The sequence below is a fragment of the Mytilus californianus genome, unplaced genomic scaffold (assembly GCF_021869535.1).
Source record: "Mytilus californianus isolate M0D057914Y unplaced genomic scaffold, xbMytCali1.0.p SCAF_2, whole genome shotgun sequence".
NCBI lineage: Eukaryota > Metazoa > Mollusca > Bivalvia > Mytilida > Mytilidae > Mytilus > Mytilus californianus.
Window position 1 is genome coordinate 25,670,244 of NW_026262668.1, and position 23,594 is coordinate 25,693,837.

At 32.0% G+C, this 23,594-nt stretch overlaps 2 long non-coding RNA genes across 3 annotated transcripts in view; one reads left to right on the plus strand and one right to left on the minus strand.

Moving 5' to 3' along the window:
- LOC127729564 (uncharacterized) overlaps positions 1–23,594 on the plus strand; it is a 72,511-nt gene that overhangs the window by 4,145 nt on the left and 44,772 nt on the right. The window lies entirely within an intron of this gene.
- LOC127729569 (uncharacterized) overlaps positions 2,404–23,594 on the minus strand; it is a 91,776-nt gene continuing 70,585 nt past the window's right edge. The window contains exons 2-5 of one of the 2 annotated variants that reach the window (XR_007994714.1): positions 6,409–6,600; positions 5,865–5,966; positions 3,930–4,047; positions 2,404–2,540 (exon numbers count right to left, since the gene is read on the minus strand). This is a non-coding gene — a long non-coding RNA (uncharacterized LOC127729569). The remainder of the gene's footprint in view (positions 2,541–3,929; positions 4,048–5,864; positions 5,967–6,408; positions 6,601–23,594) is intronic. The other variant, XR_007994715.1, reaches the window with a different exon arrangement.

Genomic DNA, 23,594 nt, shown 5'->3' on the forward strand with positions numbered 1-23,594 from the left:
GCATTATTACTATGTTCCTCTTTCGAAAGCATTTTAGTGGTAGCAATTAAGAAACAGTTAACGTAATATGTACAGTTAATAAAGAAAAAAAAACAGAAAATATAAAATGTATATTATATAACAAAAAAAAAAAAACAAAAACAGTAAAGATCCGAATTATTTTCTTTTACTTTAAAAAGATTATATACTCTGGAATCTAAACACTTTTTTTTCGTCTCTGAAAAGTTACTTTGTTGTGACTTGGCAGTAAATTGTGTTGTTGTAGTTACTTTTGAAGTACAAAAAAAAAAGCAACAATAGTTTACCGATGTTCAAATCTCGTGAAATATCGAGGGACACACGTGCCCCAACAGGGTAAGCGTTTCCTGATATGTATGCATCAGCCACTATGCGAATCCACACTCAATAGAAATGCTCAGTTCGAATCATTTACGTTGCGTTTTATTGAAATCTGGATACCAAGACGATTTAATGGTTTTAGTAGAAATCAATAGAATTCACATTTATCTAAATCTACTTTATAATGAAATAAATGAATATTGACCATCTTGGATGACGCAATTTTACTTTCGTACTGTACAATTCATTGTCGAGCTGAAAAGCTGACTGTGACACAGTCAATTTTATAAACTTGTACTGTTATGGCTTTAAACGTGTGAATACTTGACACCCATTAATTTTGTATCAATGATCATCGGGTTGTGTAAGCTTAGGTCCTTATAATGGCATGGTCATTTCACTTTTTTTTGCGCCTTTTGCAGATTGAAATAGTCCCTAAAGCTCCAAAAACCATGTCTTTCTTTCGTTATCATTATAAATGCCATACATTTATCGCTTGGCGTGCAGTTGAGATTAAAAGCAAACCAATAGCTCTTTATAATCAGAGTATACATGTACATTGTTTCGATGGGTTTATAAACCATTTCTAAGAGACGTCCGTTTTATGGACCGTTCATAGGCATATTACTGTTGAAATCTTTAATAAAAAGTACTGACAATGCTGAATTTATTTTTCAGTACAAATATTTTTAAAACGATTTTGTATGATTAAATCTACTATCAATATTTAGAAAATGATAATTAACAAGATTCTTTAATTCTATAAAGAAACATTTTTTCTTCAATGATGAAAGCAATTTAATTTTTCCATTAATATTTCAATTTTTATTTAGTCTGAATGATAGATCTTACACAAAGGATTGATCCCTTTCGTCAATATTATTTTAGAGGCTTTCTTATTCTTTTCCTATTTTAATGATTGTTTCAATTTGTCCTGAATGTTCAATTAATTTGCCAATAACTATTTTTTCTTCGCCAGAATTTGTTTGTTATATGACATTCATTCAGTGATTAGTCTTTAGGCATAATCAAAACGAATATATTCGACGTCATTTTACCAAATTTAATGGAAACGAAAGTATATGGTATATTAATACACGAAAATTGTCTACCCATAGTTATTGATCTGCTTCATCTCAAAGTCACGGTGAGATAAAACGCATGTTATATATCAAATTAAAAAATAAAACTGTGCTACAACGTTCACCGATGTTGATGGTAAATTATTTGAATCGTTTTGCAATGTTCAAGGTAATTTTGTTCTTGGAATTAATTTTCTGCATTATTCACGTTTCTTGCAATTGCCTTCAAACTGCTGCTCAGACGCCAAATGTCAATTTTGAGTTTATACAAATGAATTATGTTATATATACATTGTCGCTATCATAGAATTAAAACCGTGACAGTATGGACAACAGCAACACGTATTTTGTTAATAATACTGAATTATTCACCTTTAACTTCTTTGTCATCGGCTATCGATAACAATGATTTTATGCTCACACAGTCTGTCAGAGGCCTTCCAGTGGGGATTTAGATAATCGCTTGTTACAGATTTCGAAACTTTCTTTTTACAAAACTTTAAAGGAATTTGTTTAAACTATTCTTAATATCAGCGCACCGAACAGCTTCACTTTAAAGAATGATAAATATTCAGAGCTAATATCATTAAAAAATACATTTACAGATTTCGATTTTCATTGTGGAAACTTTACGTTGATGAGATTATTTTACAAAATATCTTACGAATGATGTAAATGTTGTAATATGCCTAAAAGGTGTATTGCTTTGGGAAATAAAGTATTATTATTATTATGTTAAACATCTATGAATATGAAATCTAATATTATACAAATTTAAACATATGGATCTTTACCAATTCAACTGTGTAGAAACATTTGCACTCTTTATATCTCAGAAGAGTTCTGTCAACACTGCAATGATCTTTTTTTTTCCCATGATTTATATGGAAAGGTCGTTACAAAAAAAAAAATAAAAAAAATAAGAGAGTTATTCTTTTTTCTAACCTCGTCCTATATATATTAAGTTACAACAAAGTCAGCATTATTAAGTTATACGATAACTTTTACATTTATTTTTCAAGCTGACACATTTACCAGTTACCAGGTGGTTTGAAAAAGTTCTTATAGCTGATTGGAGGACTTGTGTTATATGCGCACTGATAGCTAAACCATGTAACCCTGAAAAGACAAATCTTGATCTCATATAGACAATTGATTTTAAACGTGAATATTACTGCTTATGCGACAGTTATCTGTCCCCCAAAATTCACTTGTGCGTAAATTTAAAGCCATTTAGGTAATTTGATTCAGTTCACTTTCAGTGTTTTGAAAAGATCCTACAAATCATCCTTTCTGATGAAGGTAAATCCAGAAAAGCTCTTTGGACGGATGAAATTCTCTAACGTGTTGTTTTCATTTTTTACAGCACTGGGTCGATACCTCTGCTGGTGGACTGCCAGTCCCGAGAGTATCATCAGCTTAGTAGTCAGTACTTGGGTACTACATGATTTATAACAAACCTTTCTAAAATTGCCCGTTTATAAATTTTGAAATTATAAAGAAACTAGGGTTTCAACTCCCTCAGGCAAAGTTGACCGTTGATAGATTTGACTATTTTTTAAGGTATTTGTTTGTCATATAGCTCTACAACTATTTCGGGTCATATACATCCTAGGCTTTCAAATATTCGGCTTTGAGCGTTCCTGATGAAGGTAAATCCAGAAAGAGCTTCGGACGCATGAAATTATTTAACGTGTTGTTTTCATTTATTATTGTATTCTTATTCTACGATTTCGGACGTACGTTTATCGGCTCTATCTTTTTTGTGTTCATTTTGAAACGATAGATAACATTAATGAAGCCTCTATACTATTTTTTTTTTTTATGTAATGAACTTTCAGTAACAATGGCTGATATATCTTCAGTAGTCGACTAATTTTTACTTCTGCAAGTTTGATTCTAGATCTTTTTAATCATTTACAAGGAGAATGCCAAAATAGACGGGCGAGAACCAACCATCGGACCCCTGGTTCAATTTGCGTTTAGGATTAGAGCTAGTGAAAGTTTTAGGTATGTGTATGGTTAAGGTTAAGGTTAAGAATAAACTCATCATAGATGCCAGGATTCGTCCACAAAAGACTCACCAGTGACGTTCAAATAAAAAAAAAGTTAAAAAGGCCAAATAAAGTACGAAGTTGAAGAGCATTGAGGACCCGAAAAGTTATTGCCAAACACAGCTAAGGTAATCCTTTCCTGTGCTATGTGTTAGGATCAGCTTTGTATAGCTTTGTATGGGTTGCAACCCCTGAAGTCAAAGAATGTCAAATTATATTCCAGGTTTAAACTTGAGCTACATAATGTGGTTATATTTTACTACTCTCCTTACGCTTAGAACATACCGTTTATACATGTAATATATATTTAGAGAACATAAGGAACTGATGAAAGCCTTGAATTATTTATTATATATTCACATAGTTTTGTAAAACTAGAGTTATCATTCTTTTCCCTAACAGATATATAGGATATTTTAAAGGCCCGAACGATTGTGACTACGTTAATACAAACCCGCCATCAGGAGACCAAGATGTGGTCATGAACTTCCCTTTATCTACTCTAAAAATCCGTCCTTGTGGAAGTTTGTCATTATAAACAAGTCTGCAATCTTTTAGGGAGTACTGTATTCCTAAAGATATTTTAGTAAAAGTTCAATTTTATTAAAGAACTAAAATGTTTAAACATAAACATCGATACGATACTTGACTTTCACTACATGATTACATGGTTCATGTAACTTTAGCTGTTTTTATTCCTTTTGGTAATGCTACCTTTATACACATTTGGTTCTTTAAACTCTTGGAACTCAGCTTTAACGTTCCTTGGAATTGATTAATCATAAAAGTGCTTCCAATACACACAGCAAAATGAAAAAATAAAACATTTTGACTTATTCTGCAGTGTGTAATATATGTTCGGAATCTTTTGTTCATTCCAATTAAACGAAAAAAGTTTTGACTGTTTGCTTGATATTAGAAATTGACCTCGAGACTGCATTATAGCCTGCTGGTAAATAGTTGTGCCGTACAAAATCTTGTCAAATAAAATAATTAACATTTAGACCATGTGATTTTCTTATTTTGTGTATTCAGTCTATTGACGTCAGTCCAATTGGTTGCAGTTTTATATCAAGCATTCGACTTTCTTTCCTTGACGTGTGAAACACAACTTCTATGATATTTCATGAAAATTTATAGCCGACCGTACGAGACCCTCATGGGTAGTCAATGTCGTTAACACCCCCTAGTAGTATGACAATACAATTTTGCAAAAACACATGTAATGTAAATTTCAAGTACGGAAAAAAAACCTTAACCACTCGCGTAATACATGTGCCTAAATGTTTGATAGCATTTCATCCCGTTCCCGTCTATACAAAATACAATACCAATTCATGCTTTCGTCATCCTGACTGAATTATTAAATATTTTTGTATAATTGGTAGCTTCATGATTATCTTTGTGTTTCCTTCCAGTTGTTAGACTATAAATGAAAATATAACTCTTCAAATAACACAGGAAAAAGGTTCGGGCATCTTTAATTTATATATAGATATACAAATATGTAAATGGTTTTGGAGGCTTGACATGTTCGCCTTTATAATGTGGTTCCAAGATCATTTAATTTATACGCAATAAAATGCTTGCAGACCCGTAAATCGCGTTTCAGATCTTATTTGATTAAGTTTGACGTACTTGGAAATTAATGGTAGACATATCCTGATAATTTTAAAGACCAAATATTCAAAATATCACCAGATTTCTAGAACCAGTTTTCAACATTTGGTGTCATATAGTGCTATAAAAATCATTAGTTTGTTGAACACTAGCGTCTTGTCAACGATTGTAGCTTGAATGTTCTCAGTATATGTGTAGCGAGTGTAGAAAATATTATTTTACAAAACAATGTACATGTACGATAACATTGCAACAACATATCCATCTGCAAATAATCTTGTTTTACTGAACATTAAGTAAAAAGAATCGTTGCCATGTCATTAGAATACGTGAAGGAATGAAATACATTGATTTGATTTATGCATGTTTGTTAAGGATGTACTTAGGTCAGGTTAAGGAGTTTTTGTCAGATGATCGAACTCCTTGGTTTTTTTCCTACTATACAGGGTAAAATATTTTGCCCCATAGCACCCATTTTTTTTTCATATAAAACTTCAATAGCTCATAAAAGGTCATTTACCAAAATTTAAGCAGATTCTAGATTTCTTTTCTTTCGATTTGAGACCCAAAAAATACCAATGCAAATATAAGATAAAAGTCTGAGTCAGCCTTTTCCCGCCATTAAAAAAAAATTAAATATCCCGAAAATATATTTTTAGCTTATTTTGTTCCTTAACTAATGCTCTTTTGACTTATAGTATCAATTTCAAATTTTAGATTTTTTTAATTTCAACTAAGTACATCCTTATTAAGAATATTATATATTTACCTGGCTCTCTACAACATTTTAGCATTCGTTTCAAACCTAGGTGGAACCAGCCACTATAGTAACCATATTTAGGACACTGAAAAAAATTGCTCACCGTGGAATCTACCAAAATAAAACGTCAAATATAACACATATCTTTATGAGCCGCAAAAATAAAAAAAAATGTTAAAAATCAGGAATCTATATATTGACCTAAAATTAAAACCAAATATTTTTTCATTGTATACAAGTAACATTTGAACAATTTGTGTGTTTCAGGATTAATCGCTGATTCTTGAATATTAAAAAAATATTTATTATATAATATTAAAATTTAGAAACCAGGAAATCTTATGTATTAATCATCACTATCATTACTTTGAAAAAATAAGGATATGGAGTTAAAAGACTGGTGAACAAAGTGTTTTCTTTCATTTACTCTTTATTTCAATAATAGTTTGATTATACATTTGCAGATTTTTTTTTTACAATTTATTCTACATTTAAGTTTCAAAGTTGAAATCGTTAATGCATAATGAAGTATTCGTCTAAATCAAATACTTACGGAAGATTTTGCACTTAACATTTTTGCCAGGCCCAGGTCCAGGTTTACATGCGATTCGATCTTGATCTGGAAAAACTTGATCTGGAACATTGCCATCTGGACACATTTGTATCCTCTTATAAGGTCTCATCAGGACTCTAGTTCCATTTGCACTTTCGGCAAAAAGTATTGCCAAAAGCGCAAATATTAAACCTTTATCGGTAAAAGAAAAAATATCAGTTCTCAAGAACAGTAAATTTTGAAAAAATTACAAACTCAGACAATATTGGCAGATTTTGCTGAAGAGACGTCAAGCAGCTGGGGAAAGCACATGCTGGAGTATTCCAACTGTCCAATTTTAGAAATTCTAACGTATCAAACGTTTTAAGCAATAACCATGATAACAAATTTTACATTTTTTATGAATTTAGTTTCAACCGATATGAGAATCTTCAAGTTTATGTTTTTTTACGTTATACATACATCATCTTCATTGATATACCAAAAATCAAAGTATATAAGGTCAAATAGCGATAGTACCAAAATATACACAACATGAGATGTTCTTACTAGTACAGTTGTCTGCAACTGAATAATATGCTTTTGTTTTGTTTTGGCCATACCTAGTAGTATGTGTCATAGACACGGAAGTAAGTATACTAATTTTTGCATGAACCTTATTGATAGTTTTTGTAGTCTTTCGGAATACCGGAAGTGCCTACTGTTTTTTTTCGGAATACATCTGTTCTTTTCTATGCCAACCTACGTAATAGGTAATTAATTCATCTAATGAATATGTATTGGTGTTCTACAGTTGCTATAGAGATAAGTGTTAATCGAGGCTGATTGATATCCTACAAAAGTAGTTAACTAGAAAAAAAATATAGAAAAGCAAACTGAACCTCAGAATCGTTGAGATGTTTAAAATACAGATATAAGATGCAACAACGAAACATTATATTTTTAAAGTTATAAACATATTTTTAGAGGTATGATGACGATTCTGAAAGAATAATAAAATGTTTGGGCGTGAAGTCTGTGATGTCAGATATTATGCATATGTAATAGCAGTGATGAAATTCTAATACAGGGTCAGAGATAAAATAACGAATGTCTAGTTTTATAGAGACTGAGTGATGATAGATACAGTCAGAGTTAAGATACTAGTAATGAATTTCTACTTATAGTAATTAAGGTTTTACTTTTTTATCAAAATAAAAATAAGGAAACGAAAGCAATAATAAGACAACTCAATGGCATCAGGCAGTTAGTTTTCTCGTATGAATTGTTTTACATTTGTCATTTCAAAGCCTTTTATAGCTTACTTTGCGGATTTTGCTAATTTTTGAAGGCCGTACGGTGACATGTACTGAGTTGTAAACTTCTACGTCATTTAGTCCCTAGTGGAGAGTTGTCTCTTTGGCATTCATGCAACATCTCCCTTTTTAAATAAAGAAACCATACTAAATCTTATTTAGAAATGCAAGTTAACCCTGGAAATTACGATGAAATTTAAAGGCGCCTCTTAGGTGCGTTAAAAGCAAAAATTATTTGTCATATTGAAACAGTTCATAAATAAATATGCGTTTGAGTCCTTAAAATAATACTATAGACATGAAACGATTTACAGACACACTGAGTGATATTCTTTGTGATAGGTGACCCCCTCCCCAACACACACACAATCAGACTTAAAGTTGAAGTAGCTGGTGGACAACGTCATGTCCCACCTAAAGAAGAATCAGTGCAAGATTCTTCTGGGAATTCCGTCAATGTGTTTTCAAGGAGTTGAGGCAATCTCTATTCATAAGCGAATTTAAAGGGTCTAGTTGACAGAGGCTTGGAACGTTTTTGGTAACACAATAGGACGATTTCTTAACGTTTGTATTCATACGCAAAAAATAGCACAACTAAGAAACAAATGTTTTTTATTTACTCAAAATCAATTTCCGTATTCAACGGAGATGCGATCGCAAAAACCGGATTTTTAAATAGCGTACTGGACATGAGCTATACTAAATTGGCACAGTTATTCCTGCTTCCTTCTGTCTGTCACACAATCGTATAACAAGAAGATCTAGAGATAAACAACTTCATTATATTTTGGCTAATTTGGAAAAGGCCAAGTTATGAAATGAAAAAGTGAGATTTGTTTGAACAAACTGATTTAAGTATAAAGCTGAGGTTTCAAACTATTTCTACTGTAAAAACCTGATTGGAGTGTGTTGCCTTGTGTATAAATAAATTGAGATCGAGCATATCTTGAATATGATAGCCAATGACCAAACCATATAAACCAGTGTTATTGGTTTTCCAAAACGGTTTTAGTTCGGAATTAACAAATAAGAATATAGCTTAGGGTTTTGAACTATTTTCAAACTGGCTACAAAAACAAATAATCATGATTCATTTGTTTTCTTCACAGAAAGACTGTTTTCATATTTAAATGTCGACTATATCCAGGAAGCTACCTCATATTCCCAAATCAGCACCTCAAAATGAAACATACAGTGGTTGTCTCCTATTTGGCACGTTTTAATGTTATCTATTGTAAAAGAGAGGAATGGGAGAGAGAGGAATAATTTCTTTGAGAAAATTATACCCATTATTGAACAGCAGTGTGTCTACATCTTATATAAAAAATGAAGTAAAATTATACATCTTTATTTAACAATTATCTGATCTTATATACATGTACCAAACCGGCATGTAGGTTCACGATTGCATTTCTTTTTTGAAGAAAACAACTTGTTATGAATTTTAGTTTTATCCTACTCACTCGGTTGAATCCGCTGCTCTCCGTGATGTTCATTCTAGCAACGTAAGTAGCCACGATCCTCTAGTGGCATGACAAAAGGGTGTATTTCTGCATTTTCAACACTGAGGTTGTGAGTGCGAACCCTGCACGTGGCAGGTGAAATCGACTCCAATCTTAATTGACTAGGATTGTCAGTTTTCCTACAGAAGGTCGGTGGTTCTCTCCGGTCACTACGACTTCCTCTACCCATAAAAAATGACCACCACGAAATAGGTAATGGGGCTGAAAGTGGCGTTAAACACCAATCACTCAATTAATCAAGGTATGTAATTGCACTAAAACTACAGCTCAATTAGTCAACGGTGACTTGGAGGATTGTTTTCTTATCAATTAACATTTATATATAAGCTCTTTTGGTTTAATGCTTTTAATTCTCCAATGTGACTAATATAAGTGGTTTGAGTAACACGTTTTGTTTACAGTAAGATGCGTATGTGCTTATTTTATCGTTGTTTTTTCTAAAGTTAGCACCGCTACTTGAATACTTTCGTTCTCCGAGTGTCCAATCCATCCTGTAGCCGGTGCGTCGGTACTGGAATGATTTAAAATTTATATGTCTTGTTAGTAAATTTACCTCTCATAAATTAGGTAAATCTACCAACCAAGAATTAAATTTTCAGCGTTAATCCATAAGGCAAAGCTCAGTTTTGTTTAATGTTCTGTTGAACCCGCCCTTTTAATTGTGTGCTAGCAAACGATATATCTGTCCTGTATCTGATCCCGTTTGTACACGATTACGGATTTCATTGTGTTATGATTAACAGTTTGCCAGTTATTGTATTTATATTTCATAACGTTTTATTATGGAATAATTAATAACTTTATCATTAAAGGGGCATTAGCTACGAGATATAAAAAAAAATAAGATTTGTTTTTTGTTTGTTCAATCATTAATGAAAGTGAAATATTGAAATAATAATTCGCTTTTAGCAGCCAGTTTGGTTCAATTTTGTCAAAATAAGCTAAGAAATATCGCTGATGAATTATTCACTTGCAAGTTAATAATTCGACCTCATTGAATCCGTTTTCAAGTGACCTTTTATTCAACTCCTTAGCTAGAGATAGGTTACCTATGTTCAGCTATTAAAAGGATAAGAATGTCAACATTGAAAATGTAACAAGGATAAATCATTTGAATGACTGATTCGATCCACAAAATATTCATTCTTATACAGGTAAAAACGAAGATTAACATATTTGTTTAATCTATAACATGAAATCAAACAGACCTAGAAAAATCCAACTGCACGTGTTCGCTATTTATTTATATCTATATTTATGTTTATATCGGGTTATATGACCGTTGGCAGTCCTCGGGGGTCACCTCGTTGGTTAATAAGATGGCGTCTAGACTTTTTGTAAGTTGAATATACGTTTTAGTAGGTTATAAATCAAATATGAGATTTTGAATCAAATCGATGAACTTGAATTTGACAGCTAATGCCCCTTTAAAATCGATTTTATGTAAATTCATTACAGTTTTATTCACCGTTTTTGTTTACGACTATGGAATTTAGAAGTTTAGTTCTTTCAACAGTTTGTTCTTTTTTGAATATGATTAAGTAGCAGTCTGGCTAAGAAACATGCAAAATGATGAGATAGTAATACACAGTGTATCACAGAAATTTACTATACTTTTTGTATTGCAAGGTCTTGTAAAATTAGTACTGACTTTGTAATATTAGACCATTCAACACAGTATATTTGTCTTGGTACTATATTGAATGTTTTGAAAATATGAACTTTCCCCACTTATTCTAGTCTAGAAATTTCACTATTTTCTACAAAGGCCGGATGATTTAAGGAAAATTGTTAAATCCAAACTAAAGAGAATAATTTTCTTTAACAAATATGATAAAATGAAATATGTAGCCTTATACTGGTTTTGAGTAAATTTGGTTTTATTTTAGAGTAAACATGATCTAAGAAAGATAACTCTTTCTATGAAATATAAGTCCCTCACACATAAAAACAGTTGCCATGTGACTAAAACATATTCAAGGTCATTTTCTAAATGGAATTAAAACATTTTTGAACCATTTTTGATTAGTTCTTTTTATGACAATACAGACTAGTGGTTCATATTCAACAAAAAGGAATAAATAGTATACAAACTATATTACTCTTCATTTACCCTGAACTGCAATCTTTACATTTACTCACTTTTTAGGCTGGTATGTTTCATTTGATATTACACATTTTTGTGTCGTTTTACCGTAACGGGCGTTCATATCCCTTATGAGAAGATACTGTGCATGATGTGGAGATATTTTTTAATTGTTTAGACAAAGACAAGTCTTTTCATAACTTTTCCAGTGACATGTTGATTTCTCAAGGAGAATTCCATTGGTTGTACTAGTAGTTTTCAATTTATCAGGACTTTATCAGCGATCTCCCCAGAAGACCAGCCAGTCAGACAATAAGACTGCAACACATACACATTGTAAATCATTTACGAAAACTGAATTAGAAATGTCTATACATTGTAGTACCAACATGACAAAGGGAAATTTTACAATGAGCAAGCATGGCATAACTTGTGAGGACGTTTTTGTATGTCGTCGCTACGCCATGTGTGGCTTTTTTTCAATACTAATCTTTCTTTTGGCTGTGTGCCCTTTCCATCAGAAAAAAAGGGAAAACAGTGTATTCACCCTCTACCCAGTTGAATAGGGAGAGCGATTAGAGAAGTAACCAGTCAGCAAAACAGGAAGACCAAGATGGACCATGGAGTAATGGTACATGTACATGTAAGTAATTGTAATACTTATACATGTTTTAATTGAATGTAAATTCATTATTCTCCTGTGAAGGATAGATTTATATTGAGAAAATGTAATCAAATGATATAAACACCCATCAGGGGTCCATTGTAATAATATAACAGTGTACGTATTACTTTTACATCACCACTCCCTCCCCCCTATTTTCTATGATTTATCTTTAAAAATCCAAGAGACTATGTTTTTGTAAATGAAGTCGAATCGATGCTCACTGTTATTGCCAATACATGTTTACAAAACAAGTACCTCTTTAAAACATGGGGGAGTAGACAAAAATATGACTAAAATGACTAAGGACCCGTCTAAATTGCATTTTATTGATAAATTCAACCTGCACTTACTGTTATCTTGATGACATTTTCTCGCTAAATAATCAAGAATTTTCTCAATATACTGCCAAAATATACCCAAAGGAACTTACTTTAAAAAAATCAATTATAAACGGTTATAACTGTCCTTTCCTATATTTATTGATTTCAGTTTTACACGCGAACTCTACACTAAAATTTACGACAAAGGGACATTTTTTCGTTCGCTTTTGTTAATTTTCTTTTCTTGGACGATGAAGTCCCTTTGGCACCATCAAATGAAAAAATCAGTAAACATAAATTTGAACATGTACATTATTCACTGATCAATTCTGTTTTGTATTTCACTTGTTAAAACACATTTTAAAATCATTTTTCATAAAGTTAGTATCTTACACATATCTGTTTTACCCCTTCTGACACCCACATGTATAGCAACAAATGTACTCCCTCCAGAAAAAAAAACCAAATAATAACTACAAATGTACCTCAACCGCCCTTTTTCCCCATTTAAAAATATTTTCAATAAAGTGATTTGTTTATTCTGTTAAAGGCCCGATATTCTGAATAATGTACATGAACATGCAATTGCCTATATTTGAAATTTATTACCTATACTGCTACACACCCACTAAGGCAACAACATTGAAGCAATCTTTAATGGTTGTAAAAATAGAAATGTTCTGGCTAATTTAAAAAGTTTTTATACCCCTTCCGAATATTATTTACATAAAGTGAGGGTGTATTGTCATGATAATGTCTCTGACAGTTTGGGAATGATATAGAACTGCTTTACAAAATTGATTGAAATTGTATTAGATTTTCTATGACCATGTACATGATTTACATGACTAAATACAGAGAACCACCTTTCTAAATGTGATAAAATTTTATCAATTTGTATGTACATGTAATAACAACCTATTGTTTTTACTGATTAAAGATCAAGAATAATCCTGATCTTTTAACAAAAATGAATATTTTATCTTAAATGATATGTAATAATGTTTTTTACTTTCATGTACATTATATTCAACATTGTACATGTTGTATGTCTTATTTTATAGGTATTTGTAACCAGTTGCGTAGATGGTGTATGCCCCTTTGATTGAGAACTATATAATGTTTAGGCACAAAATATAAAAAAAAGAAGTGTTAGCATTCACTTAGCTTGACGGTATATATTTCGTTTTCTGTAATTTCGTACCCCCCCCCCCCCCCCCCCCCCCCCCCCCCCCCGCTTTTTTTAAGAAAATTTAGGATCTGCCTCTGATTTCTGACTTGGTACAGACATTATTCAATGGTAGGTTAAACCTGGTTCTTTAGCTAGCTTAACCTCCCACTTGTATGAATTATTTATCGTTCCCTTTTATAATGCAAAAAGGTGCTCTCTGACACGTCGGCGTACTGATGAATTAAAATATAGGCAATCGTTTCTTACGTGGTAAACACATGCTCGTTTTCCGAACCACCTTTTAAAAAATTCACACTGTTGAATAGATTAGCAAAATTAAGTAACATTCTACTTAATTATGTGTCTTCATAAATCTCAAGATGGATTGTTTTTTAAACAAGCTGATCAAAAACGGATCAAATTTACCTTAAAATCTCCATTTTCATAAAAATTATCTATGCCTATGCTTCAAAGGAGTAGGTCCGGTAAGGGCCGATTTTGGCCTCAAAATTCAGGTTCATCTGATGAAAGATTTTGGACACTTTTTAAACACTTGAGTGTCTACTTCAGTCGATTCAATTAGTTTATGTGAAAGATTTGAACTGATTTAGTCATTTAAGACGCTCAAATTCAAGGTCATATATGAAAAATCTATCAAATATGCCATAATATGTCACTTTTCATATGGTTTTTTGTCAAAAATGAAAGTGGCCGCATCCGTGTTCATTCTCAATCTTTATATATGTTATGTATTATCATCAAATACAACTTCCATTTAAATATTTAGAATGAACACAAATGCGGCCACTTCCATTTAAGACGAAAACCGTCTAAAATTTAACTCAAATGCTAAAATTGTGAAGATTTCAGTAATTTAGCATGACTTAATAATGCTAGTACCCGATATATGTGCATTGTATTGTCAAAAACAGCCCATGTTTATGTAGCAGAAGTATTCTACTTTCCAATAAATAGCTTAATGTTTACATTTTAACAATTTTGTAAAACTGCTATATTTTGGGGCCAAAAATAGGTCTTTGAAAATTGTATAAAAGCATTATTCACATTAAACTAGTACTAAAAATTGAATAATGTTGTGTACAGGAAGCTTATTTATATTATTATTTAGAAAAGAGTGCATAAATATTGTAAAAGACGTTAAGACATGATCAACATTTAAAAAAAAATTTACCAGGCTACATATTTTCATTTTTGATATGTTTTACACAAGAGTCAACTGCAATAGTATGATCAAACAAAATAATTCTAATACCCTGTTCTAGGGAGATAATCAAGTTTGAAAACGTCAAATATTTTATTTTTTTCCAACATGAAATATTTGATGATTTGCTTGCCATGGTAACCAAGTTGCCTTGCTTTCATCCGTCTTTTCAAATGTTTCCTATTTTAATTGAACATTGTAGATTGTAACATTTAGTATATTTTTCTAAACAGTTTATCATTACTGTATTATTTTGATTTGAAAAAAACAATACAAATTTAAAGTTTTTAAGACCATTTAACACCTTGTTGCTAGGTAGAGCTGTTTCCATAGCAACATCTTGGATTTTTGTGTGCTGATTGTCATTTATATAAATTCTGCCTCAAGTCGAATCAATTTAAGTATAGCAGATACATATCCTACACTGTAGATGTATCACCCCTTGCATGATTCTTAGCTGAACAGCTTCTTTATTAGAATTCAATGTTTCAAAGGACAGTTTTTTTGTTATAAAATTATGTTTTTATACACAATATTACATAATAAAACCAAATAGGACGAAACATGTGAAAACATTCTAATGATCTGTTTTCGGTGTTCATAAATCATGTAAATAAACAGCTTTTACAACAATTACATGTCAGTAAATAACCAGTGAACATCATTTTAAGACGGATCAATACACTTAAAATGTTTTCATGCTTGTATTGACAAAATAAAACTCACATTGCGTAATACACATTTCGGACGCATGAAATTTACAACGTGTTGTTTTTATTTTTCTACAATTACTTGTTGGTAACATCAAAGATATGTCATAAAAACTACAAAATAAAACTTCAAACGAGTACTAGTTAAAATTAGTATTCTAAAATATTTCTAAGACATTAATCAAGTCTAACACTATGCTATATCGTAGTATACAAAATATAGACGAAACACATTTCTGAATGTGTAAAGGTGGTTAATGCGTATAGACTTGATATTTAAACTATTTATTTTGTTTTACTAATTTCCTGGTAAAGAAGCAAAAGTCACTAAAGTCAAAGAGAAAACAATAAAAAAAAAAGGAAAAATGAAAGACGCCGTAAATACAAACAAAAGAACCGACAATTCTTTATAGAAAATTAATGTCTTAGCAACCCTACCAAAACCCTGTGTGATTTAGGGTATTACGGAAGCGTAGTCAGATCCTGCCCCCCATGTTGAAACCGTTGCACTGGGAATGCAAAAGTAGACATATTAACACAGGTAAAGGTGTTGACAAAACATACATGATACATGAAAAAAGTAATAAAGACAAAACAGATAGTACGAATGGTTCGCTTCGACAAACGTCGGAAAGCTTATTAACGAAAAAGAAATCAGTCAGATAATGTCAGTGGTAAAATCGATTAAAAGCTATAAAGCGTCTGAGTTTGCTTAACGTCCAAAGGCAAATATTTCATTCATATTATCACAAAAAAATCTTCCACTACGGAGCATAGGTATTAACGTCCAAATTCCGACCAAGCGCGTAAATGTACACTCCATTTTGAAGATGTGTTTTCCCGTAGACAATCTTCATTGTTAAGGGAAAGCTCAACTTTGTTTAATGTTCTGTTTAACCCGCCATTTAAACTCTGTGCTAGCAAACGATATATCTGTCTTTTTCAAACTATAATCTTAAAAATACATGATTAAGGAATTCATTGTTTTATGATTAACAGTTTACGAGTATTAGTTATTAGATTTCGTAACGTTTGATTTTGGAATAATTCTTAACTTCATCACTATATCGATTTAATGTCATATCAATACAGTTGTATACACCGTTTTTCTTTACGATATGTATGGAATTCTTTCAACAGTTTATTCCGTTTTGAATATGATCAATTAAAATTCAATGCTTCGAAGTAGATATATTAACACAGGTGAAGGTGTTGACAAAATATATATGATACATGGAAATAGCGTCCTAATTCCAACCGAGCGCGTATATTTACATTAAATTTTGGAGATGTATTTCCCCGTAGACAATCATTAGTCCTAAGGGAACCAACTGTGTCCCTTTTACGTGGCGACCTGAAGTACATTCCATACAAGAGCTTTGCAAGAATAAAAAGGAGCCATTATTAACCTTTTATTCTTATTTTATAGTTAAATTCTTTAAATTTAGGTTCTACTATATAATGTCATCAGTAAATCATTCCTGGTTTTAAGACTATGCTGATGGCACCTATCATATCGAATTTGAAATAAAAGATACTAAATGCAGTAAAGCCTGCATCATATCTTGACTTACATCTAGAAATTGACAATGAAGTTGGCTGAGAATTAAACTTTTTGACAAACGTTAAACGATACGATTTTACCTTTCCCATTATGATATTTGATTAAGAATTGCGACTGTTCCCCTGGTAGTCTTTCTTTCTTTGCCAATCAGCGATTGACATTTCGAAACTATCAAGGACGCCGTTTTTGTTTAACATATTACCCAAAACATTTTTTTCTGATTGTTTTTTATTCTCTTCTAGTTTAAAGCTTTTGGACTGCAGTTGTAAGAGTTGTAAGTTGATATCAGGATTTGACACATTAAATTCCGTTGGTAAATCGATCAACCTTACATATTTTCTTCTAAATTATACTTAATTTTGAAATTACTAGCTTTGGCCCTTGAAAATCTTTCTAAAACGTCAATTCCGAGTCTGCGATTTACTTTAAATTTGCGAAATAAAAAATGGACGATTTTCTTTTCAAAAACAAAAAATCAGAAACATTTATTTCTATTTCTTTAGATTTTTTTCTTTAGAACCATAAAGTTTTCGAACTGCAGTTAATATCAGATGAAAAGAATTCACACATTAAATTCCGTTGGTAAATGAAGGCGACTTTAAATCTCGGAATTCGATTAGAAAGAGACAAATAAAGCGTTAACAAACAGAAACTGCGGGAATTGCATGAACTCAAAAAAGAGTAAAACCAGGTTCAGTAAGTCGACGAGTTAACACATTTGATGTCCTACTAAATTATACTTAATTTGAAAATAACTAATTTTGGCCCTTCAAAATTATACAAAAATTGACTATCTTACCTTTCATTGTGTAGAAGATTATTTCATTTGAAATATTTGTTTGATACACAGATACTTTTAGTGTATCACAAATGACTAATATATATTTCATGTTATTATTTTTACAAAAAAGTCGTAAACATGGTAAAGGGATAATTTGTAGTAACAAAACCAAAAAAATATAATGTAATATGAACATAGATTGATCAGTCCAATATCCATCACGTAGTACATTGTTCTTACAGTGCAGATGGTCGTATATTTCAAATAAATCAAAACTCATTGTTTTACGTCATAAATTTGGTACCTATAAAGGTATACGGTTTAACCTGTTTCGTGCATTAATGTTTATTCAGTGATGCTTGACGTCACAATACTTGAAAATCAATCTTAAACCTAATACAAATTACTTTTAAAACGCACTTTATGGCAATACCACTTAATTAATCAAAATGAAATGTTTCGCAGTATTTTAAGAAATGATTGCACTATTTATCGGTCGTACCACTGTCTGTACCAGTCTGCTTTACTCTAAATAAAATTGCTTATCGGCCGTCCCGCTGTCTGTATCACTCTGCTCAGCTGTTAATAAAATTGCATATCACGGCTTTGTGACGTCAAATACGTTAACCCGGCCCTGATAACTTTCACCCGGACATATCACTGACGTCATAATTAATAAACCGACGTTGACAAGTATGACCCGAACTGAACAAGTCATCCTCAGTTTGCTGGTGAAACAAAGAAAACACTTGTTTCTATCATGCAAAATACACAAATACAACCTGATAATTGGTACGTGTCTGTGTATTATGTATTATTAATAAACTCCTCACAGGTACGAGGACTAAACCCTGGAATCCAGACGCGCACTCCGTTCACAACAAAAGCACGAAGTTAAAGAGCACAGAGGACCAAAAATTCCGAAAGGTATTGCTAAACACAGCCATGGTAATCTTTTCTTGAAAGGGTAGAAAATCCTAAATATTTCGAAAAAATTAAAGTTTTGTAAGCAGTTGATTTACAATAATATCCATATCAACTAGTATCTCAATTGTTTGTAAAACAATTGAAATGTCTTTCCAGTTAAAGTCTGATATTTGTAATGCACTCTTTACGACCTTTCATTTGAAATGCGACAAGCATAGCTTCTGAAACTTTTCACTTTTTGCACTTAATGACCCTATCCACTTAATTTTCTAGATCGTAAGTACGATATTTGTAATGTAGACTTGATGACCTTTCATTTGCTATGCGACAACACCATCTTCTAGAAAGTTTGATTTTTGCACTTACTAACCCCATCTAACTCATTTTTGGAGGAGAGGAATTTTGTTTTTGAAATGTACACATTATGACCTTTCATTAAATATAAAACAACCTTACCTTATGAGACATTTTATTTTTTGCACTCAATGACCCCACCCAACCCATTTTTGGGAGACATCAATTTGATATTTGAAATGTACACATTATGACCTTTCATTTAATATAAAACAACCTTACCTTATGAGACATTTAATTTTTTGCACTTAATGACCCCACCCAATCCATTTTTGGGAGACATCAATTTGATATTTGAAATGTACTCTTTATAGACTTTCATTTGATATGCGACAACCTAACCGTCTGGGAAGTTTGAAATCTTTGCACTAAATGACCCCACCCATCCCACTGGGATGAAAAAGGGGTTTAAAATTTTCATTTTTGAGTAGAGCACATTTAGGCGTTCAATTTGATATACATAATGACCGCATTTGGCAAGTGTCAAAAATGATGCAATATCAATTATATAAATAGAACTTATGAAACTTACAAAGTCAATGTAAAAGATGAAAATTTCAAATTGTTTTTTTTTTTCGTTTTTCATTGAAAGTTTTTGGTAATAAGTCAAACATATAACCATGTTAAACTCTTCAATTTCTGACATTTCAGGTGGAAACTGTTGTTGATTCAGAAATACATGCTCCGCTCGCAAAATTTCAAACTGCATTATCTCTATAACAACAATAGATATCTCAAATCTGTTAAATGATAAATAATCTGCAGTTAAAAGACAACATTGTAGAAAAAAAATGGGACAATTCCAAAGTTCATCAAGGTCACAATGAATCATCAAATATATGATGCAATACCAAACTTGAGAACCGGAAGTCGTAGAGACATGGGACTACCACCATTCAACTCAGGACCACTTGACCTTTCAAATATCACAAGATCAAGGTCATTATACACTTTGAAGGTCAAGGTAAAATTTCATCATGACCTGACATTGACCTCAAATTGAAGGTCTTAAAATACTGATCACTTTTGCAATTTATAGTAGTTGATATCTGTTACCTTTAAAAAGATATACACACAATATTATACTTTTAAGAATCATCTCGTCGTAACTTTTGAACAGACGGTCGGACAGTTTTGAATTTAATGTATTATATGTAAAGCTCGTCTAGAGGAACATTCTTAAAAGTATAGTATTGTGTGTATATCTTTTTAAAGGTAACATATATCAACCTACTATAAAGTGCAAAAATTATCAGTAATTTAAGACCTTCAATTTGAGGTCAATGTCAGGTCATGATGAAATTTTACCTTGACCTTCAAAGTGTACTATGACCTTAACCTTGTAATATTTGAAAGGTCAATATGGTCCTGAGTTGAATGGTGATAGTCTTATGTCTCTACAACTTCCGGTTTTCAAGTTTGGTAGTGCATCATATATTTGATGATTCATTGTGACCTTGATGAACTTCGGAATTGTCCCATTTTTTTTCTACAATGTTGTCCTTTTACTGTAGATCATTTTACTTTTAACAGATTTGAGATATCTGTTGTCGTTTTAGAGATAATCGATTTGAAATTTTGCAAGCAGCGGCAAGTATTTCTGAATCAACAACAGTTCCCACTTGAAATGATCAGAAATTGAAGAATTTAACATGGTTATATGTTTGACCAAATACCAAAAACATTCAATGAAAAAAAAAACCCAAAAAATCAATTTGAAATTTTCATGTTTTGCATTGACCTTGTAAGTTTCATAAGTTCTATTTATACAAATGATATTGCATCATCTTTGGCACTTTGCCAAATGAGGTCATTTGATATATCAAATTGAAGATCTTAATGAGCTCTACTCAAAAATGAAAATTCTAAACCCCTTTTTCATCCCAGTGGGAAGGGTGGGGTAATTTAGTGCAAAAAATTCAAACTTCTCAGATGGTTAGGTTGTCGCATATCAAATGAAAGTCAATAAAACGTACATTTCAAATATCAAATTGACGTCCCCAAAAAATGGGTTGGGTGGGGTCATTGAGTGCAGAAAATAAATTGTCTTCTAAGGTAAGGTTGTTGTATATCAAATGAAAGGTCATAATGTGTAAATTTCAAATATCAAATTCCTGTCCTCCAAAAATGAGGTAGATGGGGTTATTAAGTGCAAAAATCAAACTTTCAAGAACATGGCGTTGTCGCATATCATATGAAAGATCCTCAAGTCTACATTACATATATTACACTTCCGATATCAAATATTTAGGCGGATGGGGTCATTTAGTGTAAAAAGTGAAAATTTTCAGAAGGTATGCTTGTCGTTTATCAAATGAAAGGTCTTAAAGAGTATATTACAAAAACATCACTTTTACAGGAAAGACCTTTCAATTGTTTTACAAACAATTGAGATACTAGTTTTTTTTTTTTCTTCCAGCATTTTTTTGACATGGCTTTCCCTTGTTTCTATTGGAGTTATCAGAACCAAATATGGACCATCGATAGACCTCATCATGAAGTATTACCAGATGAGGCTGTGTAAGGATTTCATCATCCCCTTTAGAAGTTATCTCCCTTTTATTGTTTTTTTTCGACATGGCCACCCTCGTTGTTTTTAAAGATATCATGACCTTATTGAAACAATAAGTAGATCTCATCATTATGTATTACCATATGAGGCTGCGTAGGATTTCATCATCCCCTTTGCGAGTTATATCCGCTTAAAGCAATTTCTTTAATTTGCATTTTTCTTAAAAAGTATTAGAGATAAAATCGAATTGAAAATTGGAGCATCAACAAGAACAGATGGCAATGTTAATAAACATAAACAATGAATTTGTTATCATCCCTTATAAGGAGTTATTTCCCTTTAAAAATTATACACATTTTTTGAAAAATTCTATTTCGAGAACCGGAAGTCGTAGAGACTTGGGGCCTTCACCAATAATCTCAATTCATGTTACCTTTAAGTTGCACCCAAGGTCAAAGGTCACTGAGTGCAAAACAAATTTACGCTGCAATTTCAAGCTTACATATTAAGAAAACGATAAGAGTTTGCTGCATGCATACTGTGTATAAAATGTATCTCGTTGCAACTTTTGAACAGACGGTCGGACAGTTTTGAGCTCATCGAGAGGAACATTTTATACACAGTATGTGCGCAGCAAACGCTTATGGTTTTCTAAATATGTAAGCTTGAAATTGCAGCGTAAATTTTTATGCACTCAGTGACCTTTGACCTTGGTGCAAATTAAAGGTCACATGAATTAAAGATTATTGGTGAAGGCCCCAAGTCTCTGCAACTTCCGGTTCTCAAAATAGAATTTAAAAAAAATTGTGTATAATTTTTGAAGGGAAATAACTCCTTATAAGGGTTGATATCAAAATAATTGTTTATGTTTATTAACATTGCCATCTGTTCCTGTACATGCTGCCGTTTTCAATTCGATTCTATCTCTAATACGTTTTAAAAAAAATGCAAATAAAAGAAATTGCTATAAGGGGACATAACTTTCAAAGGGGATGACGAAATCCTACGCAGCCTCATATGGTAAAACATGATGATGAGATCTACCTATTGTCCAAATAAAGTCATGATATCTTTAAAAACAACGAGGGGGGGGGGGGGGGGCATGTCGAAAAAAACCAATAAAAGGGAGATAACTTCTAAAGGGGATAATGAAATCCTACACAGCCTCATCTGGTAATATTTCATTGGGGGGGGGGGGGGGGGGGGGCGTTGCTTTTTTGTCATGGCGTTGCTAGTTTGATTTTGACTTGTGAGTTTGTATATCACTTGGGTATCTTTAATCTCTCTTTCTTCTGATGACCATAAGCGTCTCACTAGTTAACATACCTATGTGCGATCAAACATCTTTCTAGCCTGGAACAGCGGCATAGCCGCACATCGTTAGAACATAATGTCAAAACAACTTAAACATTTAGTTTAACAATAAGTTTATGTGTACGTTTTAAATTGATGTATGACATTTAACAACGAACAGTCTCTGGGACAAGTTTGCAATTCCTCTGAGTGCAAAAGTTGTCACCTTAATTTTTGGAGTAAGGTCAAAATGAAGTTGATAACTTGGTTGGTATTGGTTCCTTGATATTTGTCCTAAAAACTAAAAAAAATTTGGCTCTAGCACCACTGTTAAAAAAGTTATGCCCCTTTTTTTACAAATTTCCTCAGAGGAAAAGTTGTTTTCCTCAAGGGAAATCAAATTTCCCTAATGGAAAAGATTTCCCTTAGGAAATTTGCTGCATAAATGTTTCCTGTGAGGAAATTCTATTTCCTATGAGGAAATTTGCTGCATTCAATTTTCCTTTGAGGAAATTTGCTGCATTCAACTTTCCTTTGAGGAAATTCTTTTTCCTGTGAGGAAATTTTGTCAACTACCATTTCCTTTGAGGAAAATTTTTACAAACATTTTTCCTTGAGGGAAAATTCAAGACAGCAAATTTCTTCTAAGGAAAATATTGTTCTCCAAATTTCTGTATATCAAATTTCCCCTATTTTTCCTCTATGGAAATTTCTTAACAATACAAACAGTATGAAGATATTTTTTGCTAGACTGAATAAAT